We start from the raw sequence: 21,024 nt of genomic DNA, 5'->3' as shown, positions 1-21,024 counted from the left end.
TCTCTCTCTCCCCCCTTCTTTCACACTCTGTCTTCCTTCTGCTGTAAACTCACCAGCTTTTCTCACTAGCTGCTGCCTCCCCACCTCACCTCACCCTGCTGTCCTTGTCAGCTCACCCCATGCTGAGACAGCTTCCCTGGAACACACACAGCCGCCGCACCCAAGTACTTCACAGGTATTTTAAAGACCATTCACTTGTTAATGAGGCTTTGTTGAATTTCACCTCTTCTTAGCGCCCCTGCATCTCCACTCAATCAGAGTGGAGATGCAGGGGCGCTAAGAAGAGGTGAAATAGAAAAAAGCCTTATTAACAAGTGAATGATTTTTAAAAGAATCACCCGGCCCCCATAGCTCCGTGCTGCTGCAACCAGCGATATAAAAAACACAGAGGTATGTTGCCTGCAAGGTCCGCGGGCTGCCAAGGAAAGCTTGCCGGGCCGCTGGCGGCCCGCGGGCCATACTAAGAGTACCCGTGATGTAAGACATCTCGATTCCAAACCTGTAGGGTTTGCTGATTAATAGACTACTAGAAATCTAATTTAATAAACAGAAATTTAGAAAGAGGCACGCACTGGTTCTGAAAGTACGTGGTGAGGGTGCCTGTCTACAGCAAGAGATTGTTAAATGCCACCTTTCCCCATTAAACTACATTCTCTGGATCTACTTGAAAGGACACACACACAACCACAACCAAACACATACAACCACAAAAACACACACAACCACACACACAACCACACAAACACACAACCACACACACACACAACCAAACACACACACAACCACACACACAGACAACCACACACACAACCACACACACACAACCACACATACAACCACACACACACAACCACACACACACACAACCACACACACAACCACACACACACACAACCACACAAGCACACACACAAGCACACACACAACCACACACACAACCACACACACACAACCACACACACACAACCACACACAACCACACACACAACCACACACACCACCACACCAAGCAATGGCATAGCCAATAGGTATCGCCTTTGGGACCTTATAAGTGTTTAGCCATGCAACAGTTGATGTGGTTGCACCAAGGATATTGTGCTGCATAACTAAATACTTAGAAGGTCACAAAAGCGAGACCTATTGGCTATGCCAATGCTTGTTTAGGACATATGATAGTGTCGCCTTACCCACTCCTCGGCCCCTCTTTTGTCATTTCATCCACGTACTAGGCGTCTCACGGCGGTAAAAACAAAAACATCCTATTTCACAAGGCTTTCTGTCCCCATTAAGAAGGTGAAATGTTATGCTATTCAGGGGTGCCTTGAAGCTCGGTGATATAACTCAGTGATGAAATAATGAGCAAGACAGGTGAATATTGGTCAGGCACGCCAAAGAGGTGAAGGACAGGAGCAGAACTGGAGGACATGTTTGTAGCTCAGTGCTAGAAACCTCCAATGGCTTGAGGATAGAGCTGAGCGGAAAAACCGGACTAGATGACAGGAATGTATAACTGAAGGTACAGCACGGGCAGGGCCGCTGAAGACAAATATATCACTTATTGTGAAACTAAGAAAGCAGCTGGGGATATAGCTCAGTGGTAGAGCATTTGACTGCAGATCAAGAGGTCCCCGGTTCAAATCCGGGTGTCCCCTTCAAATATTTTTTATATCCGTTTTACAATATTGTTTTGCAAAGCATCTGCCTAAACGGAAGTTCTTTGCTGCGTAAAAGACCAAATTGAAAAAACACACGCTTTTTGATTCATGTTCCCTAGAAACGACCAACAGATTCAAACATTTAACTTTTTAGTGAGAAGTTGACTAAAATTAAGTTCACTTTGTCTGATAGAGAGACACAGAAGGCGAAAGAGAGAGAAACACAGGAGCCGAGAGAGACACAGGGCGAAGGAGATATCCCCAAGCGTTTGGAAGCATGTTATCAACTCCAGAATGATGAAGAAAAGAAGAGGTTTTCTCTGGGTTTGCTCAGTGTAGTGAGCTTTCTCACATATTATTCTTAAGTCCTAACACAAGCTTTTAAAAGTGGTCGCACCCTTTTACATCACCAAAGACAGACGTTTATGTTTAATGTAAGACATGGGTACTCACAAACTTTCTCTCGGGGGCCAAATTTACAGTGTGGTTTGTGGCTGAGGGCCACACCGGTGGGGGCGGGGGCAGTGGGGAAGGGGGCGGGGCTAGAGCCAAAAAAAAACTGTGACCATGAGGTGGAACACAGGCCCCTGCAGCGGACACCTTCGTCCACTGAGCCAGCAGACCCGGCATTCACACATCTCTATCTATCTATCTATCTATCTATCTATCTATCTATCTATCTATCTATCTATCTATCTATCTATCTATCTATCTATCTATCTATCTATCTATCTATCTATCTATCTCTCTCTCCCTCTGTATCCCTCACTCTGTCTCCCTTTCTCTCTCCCTCCCTCCCTCTATCTCTCTGTCTCCCTCCCTGTCTCCCTCCCTCTGTCTCTGTCTCCCTCTGTCTCACTCACTATGTGTCTCCCTCCCTCTGTCTCCCTCCCTTTCTCCGTCTCCCTCTCTCTGTCTCAATCCCTCCCTCCCTCCCTCTCCCCCTCTGCATGTCTCCCTCCATCTTGTCTCCCTCCCTCTTGTCTCCCTCCCTCTGTCTCCCTCCCTCTGTCTCCCTCCCTCTGTCTCCCTCCCTCTCTATTTCCCTCCCTCCCTCTGTCTCCCTCTGTCTCACTCACTCTGTTTGTCTCCCTCTCTCTCTGTCTCCCTCCCTCTCTCTGTCTCCCTCCCTCTCCCTCTCCCTCTCTCTCTTTCCCTCTCCCTGTCTCCCTCCCTCTCTCTCTCTCTCCCATTCTCTCTGTCTCCCTCCCTCTGTCTCCCTCCCTGTCTCCCTTCCTCTGTCTCCGTCTCCCTCTGTCTCACTCACTCTGTGTTTCCCTCTCTCTGTGTCTCCCTCCCTCTCCCCGTCTCCCTCCCTCTCTCTATCTCTCTCTCTCAATCAGTTTGTCTCCCTTTCTCTCTGTCTCTGTCCCTCTCTGTCTCCCTCCCTCTCTCTCTGTCTCTCTCTTTCTCTCTGTCTGTCTCCCTCTCTCTGTGTCTCCCTCCCTCTCCCTCTTTTCTCCCTCTGTCTCCCTCCCTCTCCCTCTGTCTCCCTCCCTCTCCCTTCCTCTCCCTCGGTCTCCTTGTCTGTCTCCCTCTCTCTCTGTCTCTCCCTCTCAGTCTCCCGCTCTGTCTTCCCCCTCTCCCTCTCTCTCTCCCTCCCTCTGTCGCACTCTGTCTTCCTTCCGCTGTAAACTCACCTGCTGCTCTCACTAGCTGCTGCCTCCCCACCTCACCTCACCCTGCTGTCCTTGTCACCTCACCCCGCGCTGAGACAGCTTCCCTGGAACACACACAGCCGCCGCACCCAAGTACTTCACAGGTCTTTTAAAGACCATTCACTTGTTAATGAGGCTTTGTTGAATTTCACCTCTTCTTAGCGCCCCTGCATCTCCACTCAAAAGTGCCCCTGCATCTCCACTCAATCAGAGTGGAGATGCAGGGGCGCTAAGAAGAGGTGAAATAGAACAAAGCCTTATTAACAAGTGAATGGTTTTTAAAAGAATCGCCCGGCCCCCATAGCTCCGTGCTGCTGCAACCGGCGATATAAAAAACACAGAGGTATGTTGCCTGCAAGGTCCGCGGGCTGCCAGGGAAGGCTTGCCGGGCCGCTGGCGGCCCGCGGGCCATACTAAGTGTACCCGTGATGTAAGACATCTCGATTCCAAACCTGTAGGGTTTGCTGATTAATAGACTACTAGAAATCTAATTTAATAAACAGAAATTTAGAAAGAGGCACGCACTGGTTCTGAAACTACGTGGTGAGTGTCCCTGTCTACAGCAAGAGATTGTTAAATGCCCACCTTTCCCCTTTAAATTACATTCTCTGGATCTACTTGAAAGGACACACACACAACCACAACCAAACACATACAACCACAACCACACACACAACCACACACACAACCGCACACACACACAACCACACACCCAAAACCACACACACACACAACCACACACATACACACAACCACACACACAACCACACACACACAACCACACATACAACCACACACACACACCACACACCACACACACAACCACACACACAACCACACACACACAACCACACACACAAGCACACACACAACCACACACACACAACTACACACACACCACACACAACCACACATACAACCACAACCACACACACAACCACACACACACACACAACCACAACCACACACACAACCACACACATACACACACAACCACACACACAACCATACCCAAGCACACATCCGCACACACACCCACAACCGCACCTGCACCCACAACCGCACCCACACCCACAACCACACACACACCCACTCACACACCCACACATACAACCACACACACAACCACACACACAACCACACACTCACACACAACCACACACACAACCACACACACAACCACACACACAACCACACACACACACAACCACACACAACCACACACACAACCACACACACCACCACACCAAGCATTGGCATAGCCAATAGGTATCGCCTTTGGGACCTTATAAGTGTTTAGCCATGCAACAGTTGATGTGGTTGCACCAAGGATATTGTGCTGCATAACTAAATATTTAGAAGGTCCCAAAAGCGAGACGTATTGGCTATGCCAATGCTTGTTTAGGACATATGATAGTGTCGACTTACCCACTCCCCGGCCCCTCTTTTGTCATTTCATCCACGTACTAGGCGTCTCACGGCGGTAAAAACAAAAACATCCTATTTCACAAGGCTTTCAGTCCCCATTCAGAAGGTGAAATGTTATCCTATTCGGGGGCGCCTTGAAGCTCGGTGATATAACTCAGTGATTAAATAATGAGCGAGACAGGTGAATATTGGTCAGGCACGCCAAAGAGATGAAGGACAGGAGCAGAACTGGAGGACATGTTTGTAGCTCAGTGCTAGAAACCTCCAATGGCTTCAGGATAGAGCTGAGCAGAAAAACCGTACTAGATGTCAGGAATGTATAACTGAAGGTACAGCAAGGGCAGGGCCGCTGAAGACAAATATATCACTTATTGTGAAACTAAGAAAGCAGCTGGGGATATAGCTCAGTGGTAGAGCATTTGACTGCAGATCAAGAGGTCCCTGGTTCAAATCCGGGTGTCCCCTTCAAATATCTTTTATATCCGTGTTACAATATTGTTTTGCAAAGCATCTGCCTAAACGGAAGTTCTTTGCTGCGAAAAAGACCAAATTGAAAAAACACACGCTTTTTGGTTCATGTTTCCTAGAAACGACCAACAGATTCAAACATTTAACTTTTTAGTGAGAAGTTGACTAAAATTAAGTTCACTTTGTCTGATAGAGAGACACAGAAGGCGAAAGAGAGAGAAACACAGGAGCCGAGAGAGACACAGGGCGAAAGAGATATCCCCACGTGTTTGGAAGCATGTTATCGCCTCCAGAAGGATGAAGAAAAGAAGAGGTTTTCTCTGGGTTTGCTCAGTGTAGTGAGCTTTCTCACATATTATTCTTAAGTCCTAACACAAGCTTTTAAAAGTGGTCGCACCCGTTTACATCACCAAAGACAGACGTTTATGTTTAATGTAAGACATGGGTACTCACAAACTTTCTCTCGGGGGCCAAATTTACAGTGTGGTTTGTGGCCGAGGGCCACACCGATGGGGGCGGGGGCAGTGGGGGAGGGGGCGGGGCTAGAGCAAAAAAAAAACTGTGACCATGAGGTTGAACACAGGCCCCTGCAGCGGACGCCTTCGTCCACTGAGCCACCAGACCCGGCATTCACACATCTCTATCTATCTATCTATCTATCTATCTATCTATCTATCTATCTATCTATCTATCTATCTATCTATTTCTCTCGCTCTGTCTCCCTCCTTCTATCACCCTATCACCCTCTCTATCTATCTATCTATCTATCTATCTATCTATCTATCTATCTATCTATCTATGTTGGAAGGCGTTCCCCGGGGAGGCTGCGGAATACTTTCCTGACCACCCGGAGGCCCACCTTTCCCAGAGTTAGGCCGAGCAAGAGCAGGGATGAACACAGGCCCCTGCAGCGGACGCCTTCGTCCACTGAGCCACCAGACCCGGCATTCACACATCTCTATCTATCTATCTATCTATCTATCTATCTATCTATCTATCTATCTATCTATCTATCTATCTATCTATCTATCTATCTATCTATCTATTTCTCTCGCTCTGTCTCCCTCCTTCTATCACTCTATCTATCTATCTATCTATCTATCTATCTATCTATCTATCTATCTATCTATCTATCTATGTTGGAAGGCGTTCCCCGGGGGGGCTGCGGAATACTTTCCTGACCACCCGGAGGCCCACCTTTCCCAGAGTTAGGCCGAGCAAGAGCGGGGATGCCCTTCCTGGAAGGGTCTCGTACCTAGGATTGCACACGCTGCACGTACTCTTTTCGGATAGAGGGACACCACACAGGAATTCTTTGCAAGATAATAGACTTTATCGTTAGTGGTCAGGGATCTTTATGATCCGGAAGGCAGGTGCAGAATTAGTGCCACAAGCGGCAGCGATCTCGTGATGAGGGGTAGGGGGTAGCGGGACAGTCTTTGAGTCAGTGTCTCTGCGGAGTATCCGGCGCACAGCTCTCAATCCTCGAGCTGAGGGGATGTTGCTTCTCTCGGCAATCTCTGCCGATTCTCTTGGAGGAGTGGGCCGTGAGTCACTCAGCAGGCACCGGAGGTTCGTAGTTCGGGGAGCCGCGACGGCGTCAACAGGGCTCAGGTGGTTCAGAGTTCGGGGAGCCGCGACAGCGTCAGCAGGGCTTAGATGGTTCAGAATTCGGGGAGCCGCGACAGCGTCAGCAGGGCTCAGTTGGTTCAGAGTTCGGGGAGCCGCGACAGCGTCAGCAGGGCTCAGATGGTTCAGAGTTCGGGGAGCCGCGACAGCGTCAGCAGGGCTCAGATGGTTCAGAGTTCTTTGGTTCGGGGAGCAATCGAGCCGCGACCAGGTCAGCAGGCTCTCGTCAGTCCAGGTCTCCTCTCTCTTCCGTCCCTTCAGCACCCCTTGTTATACTCCCCCTCCTCTTTGAAGTCCGGAGTCCTCGCGGAGAGGGGTCTGGTGCCTGGGGGCGGTGTGTTGGGGTTTCCTGTTGCTCGGCCCTTTGATCTGTTCAGGGGGGTCCGGGAGGGACTCCAGACACCCAGCAGGCGAGGCGCCTGCTCACCGGGCGCCTGGTGGTCGATCGAAACCTCCCTCGGGGAAGAGACCAGAGGTGTGAACGGATCGGCGCCTCTCGGTCTGTTTTGGGGGGTTTCGCTCTCCCTCGGCCGGGCATGCGTGTTGGGGATCTGGCCGGCCCTCGGGATGTTGGGCCACGGGGGCCGGAAGTCTGTGACATCGAGGTTCGGCGTGGTTGCAGCGTAGCTTGCTGGTCGGGAGGGCCCACGCCACGAGGCCGGTCTCACACGTGCCCCCCCCAGCTGAAAGGCGGGGAGAACTACCCATCCACTTGGGGGTTCTCCTAGCTGAAGCGGAAGAATCGGGACAAGCCGTCCGCGTTGGCGTGGTCCGTCCCGGGGCGATGTTCCACCGTGAAATCCATCCCTTGGAGGGAGATGGACCAGCGTAGCAGCTTGGGGTTTTCCCCTCGCATCTGCATCAACCACCGCAGGGGTCGGTGATCTGTTTGTACTCGGAAGTGTGTTCCGAACAGGTAGGGCCGTAGCTTTTTGAGGGCCCAGACTACTGCGAAGGTCTCTCTTTCAATTGTGCTCCACCGCTGTTCTCGGGGCAGCAACCTTCGGCTGATGAAGGCTATGGGCTGATCTATGCCTTTGTCGTCGTACTGTGAGAGGACTGCCCCGATGCCGTGTTCCGAGGCGTCCGTCTGGACCACAAACTCCTGGGCGTAGTCGGGGGCTTTAAGCACCGGAGCCGTACACATAGCTGTTTTTAGGGCGTCTAACGCTTTCTGGCAGGGGGGAGTCCATTGTACTTTCTTGGGGTGTCTTTTGGAGGTTAGCTCTGTGAGGGGGCCTGCGATGCTGCCATAGTTCTTAATAAACCTTCGGTATTAACCGGTGAGGCCCAGGAAGGCCCGGACTTCTGTTTGGGTCGTGAGGGGTTCCCAGGACAAGATGGCGTTGATCTTTGGCTGGAGGGGGGCGACCTGTCCGCTTCCCACCTGGTGCCCCAGATAGGTTACGGAGCCGTGCCCAATTTGACATTTGCTGGCTTTGATGGTGAGGCCGGCCCGGCACAGAGCCAGCAGGACTTGTCGGAGGTGCTGGAGGTGCTCGGTCCATTGGGAGCTGAATACCGCTATATTGTCGAGGTATGCTGCACTGAACCCCTCGAGTCCGGACAGGACCCTCTTCACCAGCCGCTGAAAGGTGGCCGGGGCATTCTTCATTCCAAACGGCATCACCCTAAAGCGGTAGTGCCCATCCGGGGTGGAGAAGGCGGAGCGCTCCTTGGCTCCCTCGGTGAGGGCAATCTGCCAGTATCCACAAGTTAGGTCGAAGGTGCTGAGGTAGCAAGCGGCCCGAGGCGGTCAATGAGCTCGTCTGCGCGGGGGATAGGGTGAGCGTCCGCTCGGGTGACCGCATTGAGTCCTCGATAGTCCACACAGAATCTCAGCTCGGGGGCGACACCAGGGGCCGCCGCTTTCGGGACCAGGACTACCGGGCCGGCCCAGGGGCTGTCGGAGGGTTCAATCACCCCGAGGGCCAGCATCTTCGCTACCTCGGTCTGGATGCAGGTTCGGACCCGATCAGGGACCAGGTAGGCCCGGTGTCTCACTGGCGGGCTGTCGCCGGTGTTCACGTCGTGGACACACCAGTTGGTGACCCCAGGGGTCAGGGAGAAGAGGTCTGCGAACTGCCTTAGTAGCTGGCGGCAGTCGTCGGACTGTGGGGCTGTGAGGGCGGTTGATAGTCTCACCCCTTCCATGGAACCATCGGTCTCTTTCCCCCCCAGGGGGTCTGGAAGGGGCTCGGTGTCTTCTTCGGCCCCATCGTCGGTGGCCAGGAGTAAGCTCAACTCCGTCCTTCCAAAGTGGGGTTTGAGGCGGTTCACGTGGAGAACCCGGAGGGGGTTCCGCGGGGACTGCACATCAATGAGATAGGTGACTTGGCTCTTCCGTTCGATCACCTTGAAGGGTCCAGTCCATTTATCTTGGAGGGCGCAGGGTTTCACCGGGGCCATGACCCAAACTTGTTGGCCCGGCTGAAACTCGACCAGCGTAGCATTCTGGTCATATCAGCATTTCATCTCTTCTTGGCCAGCCTCGAGGTTCGCCTCTGCGAGTTCTCGGAATTTCCGGGTCTGGTTGCGGAGTGCCAAGATGTATCGGAACACATCCGGAGGGGTCCCCCGGGGAGTCGTTTCCCAACCCTCCTTGACCAGGCTCAGGGGTCCCCGGACGGGGAGTCCATATAGCAGTTCGAATAGGCTGAACCCCAGGGATTTTTGTGGAACCTCCCGGTAGGCGAACAGGAGGCAGGGGAGGAGAACGTCCCACCTCCGGCGTAGAGGTTCTTCGAGGCCCATGATCATTCCTTTCAGGGTCCTGTTAAAGCGCTCGACTAGGCCATTCCCTTGGGGGTGGTACGGGGTAGTGAACTTGTACGATACTCCGCACTGCTGCCAGAGGGACCTCATGTATCTGGAGATAAAGTTCGTACCCCGATCACTCACGACTTCGCGGGGGAACCCCACACGGGAGAAGATCCCCATCAAGGCCCGGCCCACCACGGGGGCCGTCACGGTGCGGAGGGGGATGGCTTCGGGGTAGCGGGTGGCGTGGTCCACCAGGACGAGGATGAACCGGTGGCCCTGGGTGGTCTTGGGGTCTAGCATTAGCGGTCCCACGATGTCGATGCCTACCCGCTCAAAAGGAGTACTGACGACGGGGAAGGGTTGTAGCGGAGCCTTGCGCTTCCCCCCACTCTTTCCGCTGGCCTGGCACGTGAGGCAGGACTTGCAGTGGGCCTCCACATTCGCTCGCATCTTGGGCCAATAGAAGTGGGTGACGAGTCGCTGGTAGGTCTTATCTTGGCCCAAGTGTCCGGCCAGGGGTACATCATGGGCCAGGCCCAGGAGGAGACTTCGGAAGCGCCGGGGTACCACCAGTACTCGGGCCGATCCCAACTCGGCCGACTTCTGTTCGCTGTACAGGAGGCCGTTTTCCCAGTATACCCAGTGGGTGCCGGTCCGGTCGCCTGCTGCCTGGGCCTCGGCCTGTTGTCGGGGTCCAATGAGGGACGGGCAGGTGGATTGTTCTTGACAGAATTCTTCTCGGGAGGGGCCTCCTTCGCTGCGCCACTGGGCCAATTCCGGCAGGTCCCCGAGCTCGGTCAGGTGTTCGGGGTCGGAAGGCATGGACCCCTCGTCGGGAACGGTCGCTTCGTCCGGAAGGGGGTCGTTGGCCTCGGGTGGCGCATCCGGGACCTTGGGGATGGTGGCCGTGCTCCGCGGCATGGCCTCCCCCCCCTCGGAGGGAGGCACTCTGAGAGTCATCGAGCGCGTGGTGACGCATACCCATTCGGGTAGGCCCATCATCTCGAGATGGGCTCTTCGTTCCACTTGTCCCCACGGGGAATTCTCAAGGTCGTTGCCCAGGAGGCAGTCCACGGGCTGGGAGGTTCGGACCGCCACTTTTAACTTGCCAGTGACTCCCCCCCATTCGAAGGGAACTAGGGCCATCCAGCAGAGGCTCTCGGAATTGTCTGATGATATGACGGGACAAAAGGCGCCGGGCATGATCTGATCTTCGGAGACCAGGTGACAATGAACCGCCGTGACACTTGCCCCCGTGTCCCAGAGGCCCTCGACGCGGTGACCGTTGACCGTCACCTGCTGTCGGTACTTCTTCGTGTTGGTGGGTAGGGACGTTCCGGGGACCATCTCCCGGTCCCCTAGGGAGACCAAGGCCATGGCGGCGGGTTCCCATTCTTCGGAGTCTTCCATCTCTTCCCCCAGGGCCACGGAGGCCATTTGCCGAGCCGGCGGGGTGGTTGTGGCGGTTCGCTGGTACATGGGACATTGAGGGTCGCTGGCGTAGTGTCCGGTCTGTTGGCAGCGGAAACAGGTGATCCTCACTCGGGGCCCCGGCCTCCCCGGTGGCCCGGTGCTGGCCGGAGGTGGAGCTGGAAAGGGCGGAGGTTGCCCTCTGGGGGGGCTGAGCGGGGATCCCCCCGGGAGTTCCCTTGGCCGGCCTTGATTCCCTCCGCCCCTCTGGCGGGGGGGTCCCTGACTGTGGCGACCGTAGTCTCCCACGGGACCCCGGGAAGCCCGGGTGTTTACCCACCGGTCGGCTTCGACGGCCAGTTTTCGAGGGTCTGTGAGTTTGCTGTCCAGGAGGTGCTGGCGCAGTTCTACAAAGCAATTAGCGGACAAGTGTTCCCACGCGATTAGGTCGAACAGCTCCTCAAAGGCGGAGACCTTGCTGCCCTTGATCCACCCGTCCAAGGCCCGGCTGTAAAAGTTCACGTACTCCAACCAGGTGGTACCGGGTATCTTCTTGCAGTCTCTAAACCGTTGTCGGTACATTTCAGGGGTGAGCCCATATCTGGCTACTAGGGCCTCTTTCATGTGACTGTAGGAGTTCATCACCGTGGAGGGCAGGTCCAGCAGGGTATCTCTCCCCTCGCTCAGGAACCGGCCCCACAGCCCAGCCCCCCAGTCTTTCTGCGGGATTCGGTGGGAGGTCATGGCGACTTCGTAGGCCTTGAACCACTGCTGGATGTCGTCGTTCTTATAGTACTCCTTCACCACATCTTTGGGGATGTGGACCTTTGGTTCCACGGTGGAGGAGAGGGGTTGGGTTCCCGAGGGTCTGGCCTCCGCATTCTTAGCCTTGAGCTCGATCTCTTTCAGGCCACGTTCGTGCTCCAGTTGGAGTTTTCTTTCTTCGTGTTCTCTTTGTCGTTTCTTTTCCTCAAGTTCTCCTTGTAGGCGTAACTGTTCTACCGCCAGCTTCTTTTCGGCCAGTTTTAGTTCTCCTTCGATTTTTAATTTTGCTAGTTCTAGTTCGTGGTTGCGACCTCTTTCTCGGTCCGCTAGTTCCTCTGGGGATAGGCCCCCCCTCAGGGGCGCCGTTCCTCCCCGGGGTGCTTCGTGGTTCGTTAGGCGGCTCACCTTCTGTTTGTGTCCGGGGAGTTCCCACCTCGACCCAGGTTTTTAACGCTCCCTGGAAGTCCTCTTTCGTGCTTAGTCCGGTGGTAGCGATTCCAAGGTCTTTGCAAAATTGTTTCAGTTCTCGGTGTGTATAAGATTTCAGATGGTCCTCTCTGAATGTCGTGCTCGGGTTGGTGCCTGCGGCACCTAGGGAGGTTTCTCCCTCCATTTCTTCCTGGTAGTGCGTTAGCCGTCCACTGCACGATCTCTAGGTGTTGGCTCGGATCCCGTCGCCTGCCACCAAATGTTGGAAGGCGTTCCCCGTGGAGGCTGCGGAATACTTTCCTGACCACCCGGAGGCCCACCTTTCCCAGAGTGAGGCCGAGCAAGAGCGGGGAGGCCCTTCCTGGAAGGGTCTCGTACCTAGGATCGCACACACTGCACGTACTCTTTTCGGATAGAGGGACACCACACAGGAATTCTTTGCAAGATAATAGACTTTATCGTTAGTGGTCAGGGATCTTTATGATCCGGAAGGCAGGTGCAGAATTAGTGCCACAAGCGGCAGCGATCTCGTGATGAGGGGTAGGGGGTAGCGGGACAGTCTTTGAGTCAGTGTCTCTGCAGAGTATCCGGCGCACAGCTCTCAATCCTCAAGCTGAGGGGATGATGCTTCTCTCGGCAATGTCTGACGATTCTCTTGGAGGAGTGGGCCGCGAGTCACTCAGCAGGCACCGGAGGTTCGTAGTTTGGGGAGCCGCGACGGCGTCAGCAGGGCTCAGGTGGTTCAGAGTTCAGGGAGCCGCGACAGCGTCAGCAGGGCTCAGAATTCCGGGAGCCGCGACAGCGTCAGCAGGGCTCAGTTGGTTCAGAGTTCGGGGAGCCGCGACAGCGTCAGCAGGGCTCAGATGGTTCAGAGTTCGGGGAGCCGCGACAGCGTCAGCAGGGCTCAGATGGTTCAGAGTTCTTTGGTTCGGGGAGCAATCGAGCCACGACCAGGTCAGCAGGCTCTCGTCAGTCCAGGTCTCCTCTCTCTTCCGTCCCTTCAGCACCCCTTGTTATACTCCCCCTCCTCTTTGAAGTCCGGAGTCCTCGCGGAGAGGGGTCTGGTGCCTGGGGGCGGTGTGTTGGGGTTTCCTGTTGCTCGGCCCTTTGATCTGTTCAGGGGGGTCCGGGAGGGACTCCAGACACCCAGCAGGCGAGGCGCCTGCTCACCGGGCACCTGGTGGTCGATCGAAACCTCCCTCGGGGAAGAGACCAGAGGTGTGACCGGATCAGCGCCTCTCGGTCTGGTTTGGGGGGTTTCGCTCTCCCTTGGCCAGGCATGCGTGTTGGGGATCTGGCCGGCCCTCGGGATGTTGGGCCACGGGGGCCGGAAGTCTGTGACATCGAGGTTCGGCGTGATTGCAGGGTAGCTTGCTGGTCGGGAGGGCCCACGCCACGAGGCCGGTCTCACAATCTATCTATCTATCTATCTATCTATCTATCTATCTATCTATCTATCTATCTATCTCTCTCTCTCTCTCTCTCTCTCTCCCTCTGTATCCCTCACTCTGTCTCCCTTTCTCTCTCCCTCCCTCCCTCTCTCTCTCTGTCTCCCTCCCTGTCTCCCTCCCTCTGTCTCACCCACTATGTGTCTCCCTCCCTCTTTCTCCCTCCCTTTCTCTGTCTCCCTCTCTCTGTCTCAGTCCCTCCCTCCCTCGCTCCCTCTCCCTCCCTCTGTATGTCTCCCTCCCTCTTGTCTCCCTCCCTCTTGTCTCCCTCCCTCTTGTCTCCCTCCCTCTGTCTCCCTCACTCTGTCTCCCTCCCTCCCTCTCCCGCCCTCTCTGTTCCCCTCCCTCCCTCTGTCTCCCTCTGTCTCACTCACTCTGTTTGTCTCCCTCTCTCTCTGTCTCCCTCCCTCTCTCTGTCTCCCTCCCTCTCCTTCTCTCCCTCTCTCCTTCCCTCTCCCTGTCTCCCTCCCTCTCTCTCTCTCTCCCTTTCTCTCTGTCTCCCTCCCTCTGTCTCCCTCCCTGTCTCCCTTCCTCTGTCCCCGTCTCCCTCTGTCTCACTCACTCTGTGTCTCCCTCTCTCTCTGTCTCCCTCCCTCTCCCCGTCTCCCTCCCTCTCTCTCTCTCAATCAGTTTGTCTCCCTTTCTCTCTGTCTCTGTCCCTCTCTGTCTCCCTCCCTCTCTCTCTGTCTCTCTCTTTTTCTCTGTCTTTCTCCCTCTCTCTGTGTCTCCCTCCCTCCTTCTCCCTCTTTTCTCCTTCTGTCTCCCTCCCTCTCCCTCTGTCTCCCTCCCTCTCCCTTCCTCTCCCTCTGTCTCCTTGTCTGTCTCCCTCTCTCCCTCTCTCTCTGTCTCTCTGTCTCCCGCTCTCTGTCTTCCCCCTCTCCCTCTCTCTCTCCCTCCCTCTGTCGCACTCTGTCTTCCTTCCGCTGTAAACTCACCAGCTTTTCTCGCTAGCTGCTGCCTCCCCACCTCACCTCACCCTGCTGTCCTTGTCACCTCACCCCGTGCTGAGACAGCTTCCCTGGAACACACACAGCCGCCGCACCCAAGTACTTCACAGGTCTTTTAAAGACCATTCACTTGTTAATGAGGCTTTGTTGAATTTCACCTCTTCTTAGCGCCCCTGCATCTCCACTCAAAAGCGCCCCTGCATCTCCACTCAATCAGAGTGGAGATGCAGGGGCGCTAAGAAGAGGTGAAATAGAACAAAGCCTTACTAACAAGTGAATGATTTTTAAAAGAATCGCCCGGCCCCCATAGCTCCGTGGTGCTGCAACCAGCGATATAAAAAACACAGAGGTATGTTGCCTGCAAGGTCCGCGGGCTGCGAAGGAAGGCTTGCCGGGCCGCTGGCGGCCCGCGGGCCATACTAAGAGTACCCGTGATGTAAGACATCTCGATTCCAAACCTGTAGGGTTTGCTGATTAATAGACTACTAGAAATCTAATTTAATAAACAGAAATTTAGAAAGAGGCACGCACTGGTTCTGAAAGTACGTGGTGAGGGTCCCTGTCTACAGCAAGAGATTGTTAAAGGCCCACCTTTCCCCTTTAAATTACATTCTCTGGATCTACTTGAAAGGACACACACACAACCACAACCAAACACATACAACCACAACCACACACACAACCACACACACAACCACACACACACACAACCAAACACACACACAACCACACACACACACAACCACACACACAACCACACACACACAACCACACATACAACCACACACACACAACCACACACACACAACCACACACACACAACCACACACACAACCACACACACACACAACCACACACACACACACACAAGCACACACACAACCACACACACAACCACACACACACAACCACACACACATAACCACACACAACCACACACACCACCACACCAAGCATTGGCATAGCCAATAGGTATCGCCTTTGGGACCTTATAAGTGTTTAGCCATGCAACAGTTGATGTGGTTGCACCAAGGATATTGTGCTGCATAACTAAATACTTAGAAGGTCACAAAAGCGAGACCTATTGGCTATGCCAATACTTGTTTAGGACATATGATAGTGTCGCCTTACCCACTCCTCGGCCCCTCTTTTGTCATTTTATCCACGTACTAGGCGTCTCACGGCGGTAAAAACAAAAACATCCTATTTCACAAGGCTTTCTTTCCCCATTCAGAAGGTGAAATGTTATCCTATTCGGGGGCGCCTAGAAGCTCGGTGATATAACTCAGTGATGAAATAATGAGCAAGACAGGTGAATATTGGTCAGGCACGCCAAAGAGGTGAAGGACAGGAGCAGAACTGGAGGACATGTTTGTAGCTCAGTGATAGAAACCTCCAATGGCTTGAGGATAGAGCTGAGCGGAAAAACCGGACTAGATGTCAGGAATGTATAACTGAAGGTACAGCAGGGGCAGGGCCGCTGAAGACAAATATATCACTTATTGTGAAACTAAGAAAGCAGCTGGGGATATAGCTCAGTGGTAGAGCATTTGACTGCAGATCAAGAGGTCCCTGGTTCAAATCCGGGTGTCCCCTTCAAATATTTTTTATATCCGTTTTACAATATTGTTTTGCAAAGCATCTGCCTAAACGGAAGTTCTTTGCTGCGAAAAAGACCAAATTGAAAAAACACACGCTTTTTGATTCATGTTTCCTAGAAACGACCAACAGATTCAAACATTTAACTTTTTAGTGAGAAGTTGACTAAAATTAAGTTCACTTTGTCTGATAGAGAGACACAGAAGGCGAAAGAGAGAGAAACACAGGAGCCGAGAGAGACACAGGGCGAAAGAGATATCCCGAAGTGTTTGGAAGCATGTTATCGCCTCCAGAATGATGAAGAAAAGAAGAGGTTTTCTCTGGGTTTGCTCAGTGTAGTGAGCTTTCTCACATATTATTTTTAAGTCCTAACACAAGCTTTTAAAAGTGGTCGCACCCTTTTACATCACCAAAGACAGACGTTTATGTTTAATGTAAGACATGGGTACTCACAAACATTCTCTCGGGGGCCAAAATTACAGTGTGGTTTGTGGCCGAGGGCCACACCGGTGGGGTCGGGGGCAGTGGGGAAGGGGGCGGGGCTAGAGCCAAAAAAAACCTGTGACCATGAGGTGGAACACAGCCCCTGCAGCGGACGCCTTCGTCCACTGAGCCACCAGACCCGGCATTCACACATCTCTATCTATCTATCTATCTATCTATCTATCTATCTATCTATCTATCTATCTATCTATCTATCTATCTCTCCCTCTGTATCCCTTACTCTGTCTCCCTTTCTCTCTCCCTCCCTCCCTCTCTCTGTCTCCCTCCCTGTCTCCCTCCCTCTGTCCCTGTCTCCCTCTGTCTCACTCACTATGTGTCTCCCTCCCTCTGTCTCCCTCCCTTTCTCCGTCTCCCTCTCTCTATCTCAATCCCTCCCTCCCTCCCTCTCCCCCCTCTGCATGTCTCCCTCCATCTTGTCTCCCTCCCTCTTGTCTCCCTCCCTCTGTCTCCCTCCCTCTCTATTTCCCTCCCTCCCTCTGTATCGCTCTGTCTCACTCACTCTGTTTGTCTCCCTCTCTCTCTGTCTCCCTCCCTCTCTCTGTCTCTCTCCCTCTCCCTCTCTCTCTTTCCCTCTCCCTGTCTCCCTCCCTCTCTCTCTCTCTCCCTTTCTCTCTGTTTCCCTCCCTCTGTCTCCCTCCCTGTCTCCCTTCCTCTGTCTCCGTCTCCCTCTGTCTCACTCACTCTGTGTCTCCCTCTCTCTCTGTCTCCCTCCCTCTCCCCGTCTCCCTCCCTCTCTCTATCTCTCTCTCTCAATCAGTTTGTCTCCCTTTCTCTCTGTCTCTGTCCCTCTCTGTCTCCCTCCCTCTCTCTCTGTCTCTCTCTTTCTCTCTGTCTGTCTCCCTCTCTCTGTGTCTCCCTCCCTCTCCCTCATTTCTCCCTCTGTCTCCCTCCCTCTCCCTCTGTCTCCCTCCCTCTCCCTTCCTCTCCCTCTGTCTCCTTGTCTGTCTCCCTCTCTCTCTGTCTCTCCCTCTCTGTCTCCCGCTCTCTGTCTTCCCCCTCTCCCTCTCTCTCTCCCTCCCTCTGTCGCACTCTGTCTTCCTACCGCTGTAAACTCACCTGCTGCTCTCACTAGCTGCTGCCTCCCCACCTCACCTCACCCTGCTGTCCTTGTCACCTCACCCCGCGCTGAGACAGCTTCCCTGGAACACACACAGCCGCCGCACCCAAGTACTTCACAGGACTTTTAAAGACCATTCACTTGTTAATGAGGCTTTGTTGAATTTCACCTCTTCTTAGCGTCCCTGCATCTCCACTCAAAAGCGCCCCTGCATCTCCACTCAATCATAGTGGAGATGCAGGGGCGCTAAGAAGAGGTGAAATAGAACAAAGCCTTATTAACAAGTGAATGGTTTTTAAAAGAATCGCCCGGCCCCCATAGCTCCGTGCTGCTGCAACCGGCGATATAAAAAACACAGAGGTATGTTGCCTGCAAGGTCCGCGGGCTGCCAGGGAAGGCTTGCCGGGCCGCTGACGGCCCGCGGGCCATACTAAGAGTACCCGTGATGTAAGACATCTCAATTCCAAACCTGTAGGGTTTGCTGATTAATAGACTACAAGAAATCTAATTTAATAAACATAAATTTAGAAAGAGGCACGCACTGGTTCTGAAACTACGTGGTGAGGGTCCCTGTCTACAGCAAGAGATTGTTAAATGCCCACCTTTCCCCTTTAAATTACATTCTCTGGATCTACTTGAAAGGACACACACAACCACAACCAAACACATACAACCACAACCACACACACACACAACCACACACACACAACCACACACAACCACACACACACACAACCACACACACACAACCACACATACAACCACACACACACACACACACCACACACAACCACACACACAACCACACACACACACAACCACACACACAAGCACACACACAACCACACACAACCACACACACAACCACACACACCACCACACCAAGCATTGGCATAGCCAATAGGTATCGCCTTTGGGACCTTATAAGTGTTTAGCCATGCAACAGTTGATGTGGTTGCACCAAGGATATTGGGCGGCATAACTAAATAATTAGAAGGTCTGTTGGAAAGGCGTTCGCCGGAGAGGGGTTCGATGCCCGTCTTGCCCACCCCTTTGACCCACCTCTCCCACGTAGGCCGAACTAGGCGCGCACACCCTGATATACACTACGAACAGAGTGACACCACACGTATTCTTTGTAGGAAGATAGGTCTTTTTTATCGATGATTTTCAAGGGATCTTTATGATCCAAGATGCAAGTAGTACAGCAGTGGCACTAAGTACCACAAATCGGTCGTGGGGGATGGGGGTAGCGGGACAGTCTTTCAAGATAGTGTCTCTGCGAAATACCCTGCGGATAGCTCACAATCCTCGAGCTGGAGGGTGTCGATTCTCTGGGCGATCTCTTACCGAGTCGTCCTCAAGGGGAGCGCCGCGAGTCTCTCAGCAGGCACAGGTGGTCGGAGTTCGGGAGCCGCTATTCCGTCAGCAGGGCTCAGATGGTTCAATAGCTGGGGGCCGCGAGTCACTCAGCAGGCCCAGGTGGTTCAGTGCTCGGGAGCCGCGACCTCGTCAGCAGGGCTCAGATGGTTCGATAGCAAGAGGCCGCGAGTCACTCAGCAGGCCCAGGTGGTTCCGTGCTCGGGAGCCGTGACCTCGTCAGCAGGGCTCAGATGGTTCGATAGCAAGAGGCCGCGAGTCACTCAGCAGGCCCAGGTGACTTCAGCGTTCAGGAGCCGCGACAGCGTCAGCAGGCTCGGATGGTTCCAGGTCTTCTCTGCCTTCGTTTCTCCGGCACCCCTTGTTATACTCCGCTTGCTCTTTGAAGTCCGGGGTCCTCGCAGAGGGGGGACTGGGGTGACGGAGGGGGTTCGGCGGGATTTTCTGCCGCTCACTTCTTTGGTCTTTTCAGGTGGGTCTGGGAGGGACCCCAGACGCTCGGCAGGGGAGGCGCCTGCTCCCCAGGGGCCTGGTGGCCGATCGAGCCTTCCCGGGGAAGGCGACCCGAGGTGTGACTGGGCTGGCGCCTTTGGGTCTGGCTCGAGGGTTCCCGCTCCCTCGGTCGGACATGCGTGGTAGAGTGTCGAGTCTGTCAGGGCTCTGGCCGGCCCTCGGATCTGGGTGGCTGGGGCGGCCGGAGTCGGAGATGTCGTGTCTTGAGGGTGGTTGCAGGTTGGCTGGATGATTGGGAGGGCAACGCCGTGAGGCCGGTCTCACACGCGTCCCCCCCAGCTGAAAGGCGTGGAGAACTACCCATCCACTGGGGGATTCTCCTCGCCGAAGCGGAAGAACCGGGACAGGCCGTCGGCGTTGGCATGATCCGCCCCGGGCGATGTTCGACAGTGAAATCCATCCCTTGGAGAGAGATGGACCATCGTAGTAGCTTGGGGTTCTCCCCCCTCACCTGCATTAGCCACCGCAAGGGCCGGTGGTCCGTCTGTACTCGGAAATGGGTTCCGAACAAGTAGGGCCGTAGTTTCTTGAGGGCCCAGACTACGGCAAAGGTCTCTCATTCTATAGTACTCCAACACTGCTCTCGCGGCAGCAGCCTTCGGCTGATGAAGGCTATGGGCTGATCGATGCCCTTGTCGTCGAACTGCGAGAGGACGGCCCCGATGCCGTGTTCGGAGGCGTCGGTCTGGACCACAACCTCTTGGGAGTAGTCGGGGGCCTTGAGTACAGGGGCGGTGCACATGGCGGTTTTCAAGGCGTTGAACGCCTGCTGGCACGGGGTGGTCCACTGCACCTTCTTCGGAAGCTTTTTGGAGGTCAACTCCGTGAGGGGCCCCGCGATACTACCATAGTTTTTAATGAACCTCCGGTAGTACCCTGTAAGGCCCAGGAAGGCCCGGACCTCCGTCTGCGTGGTGGGGGGCTCCCAGGACTTGATGGCGTCGATCTTCGGTTGGATAGGGGCGACCTGGCCGCTGCCCACCTGATGCCCCAGGTAGACCACGGAGCCTTGCCCGAGCTGGCATTTGCTGGCTTTCACTGTTAGGCCGGCTTGGCGCAGGGCCATGAGTACTTGTCGGAGGTGGTGGAGATGCTCGTGCCATTGAGAGCTGAATACGGCGATGTCGTCAAGGTATGCTGTGCTGAACTCCTCGAGCCCGGCCAGGACCTTGTTCACCAACCGTTGGAATGTGGCCGGGGCGTTCTTCATCCCGAACGGCATGACCCTGAAGCGGTAGTGGCCATCTGGTGTGGAGAAGGCAGAGCGTTCTTTCGCTCCCTCCGTGAGAGCAATCTGCCAGTACCCGCAGGTTAGGTCAACAGTGCTGAGGAACCGGGCGGCCCCCAAGCGGTCGATGAGCTCGTCGGCGC

At 54.4% G+C, this 21,024-nt stretch overlaps 3 non-coding genes across 3 annotated transcripts; all 3 read left to right on the top strand.

Annotated features, from left to right (window-relative positions):
- Positions 1-1,580: 1,580 nt before the first annotated feature.
- TRNAC-GCA (transfer RNA cysteine (anticodon GCA)) lies at positions 1,581-1,652 on the top strand. Its single transcript has one exon. It is a non-coding gene; the product is annotated as a tRNA-Cys (tRNA).
- Positions 1,653-5,134: 3,482 nt separating this feature from the next.
- TRNAC-GCA (transfer RNA cysteine (anticodon GCA)) lies at positions 5,135-5,206 on the top strand. Its single transcript has one exon. It is a non-coding gene; the product is annotated as a tRNA-Cys (tRNA).
- Positions 5,207-16,124: 10,918 nt separating this feature from the next.
- TRNAC-GCA (transfer RNA cysteine (anticodon GCA)) lies at positions 16,125-16,196 on the top strand. The gene has a single exon. It is a non-coding gene; the product is annotated as a tRNA-Cys (tRNA).
- Positions 16,197-21,024: the final 4,828 nt, after the last annotated feature.

Source organism: Triturus cristatus, chromosome 4_1 (assembly GCF_964204655.1).
Source record: "Triturus cristatus chromosome 4_1, aTriCri1.1, whole genome shotgun sequence".
Taxonomy (NCBI): Eukaryota; Metazoa; Chordata; class Amphibia; order Caudata; family Salamandridae; genus Triturus; species Triturus cristatus.
Note: the sequence above shows the minus strand (reverse complement) of the source record. Positions and strands in the feature narration are given on the sequence as shown.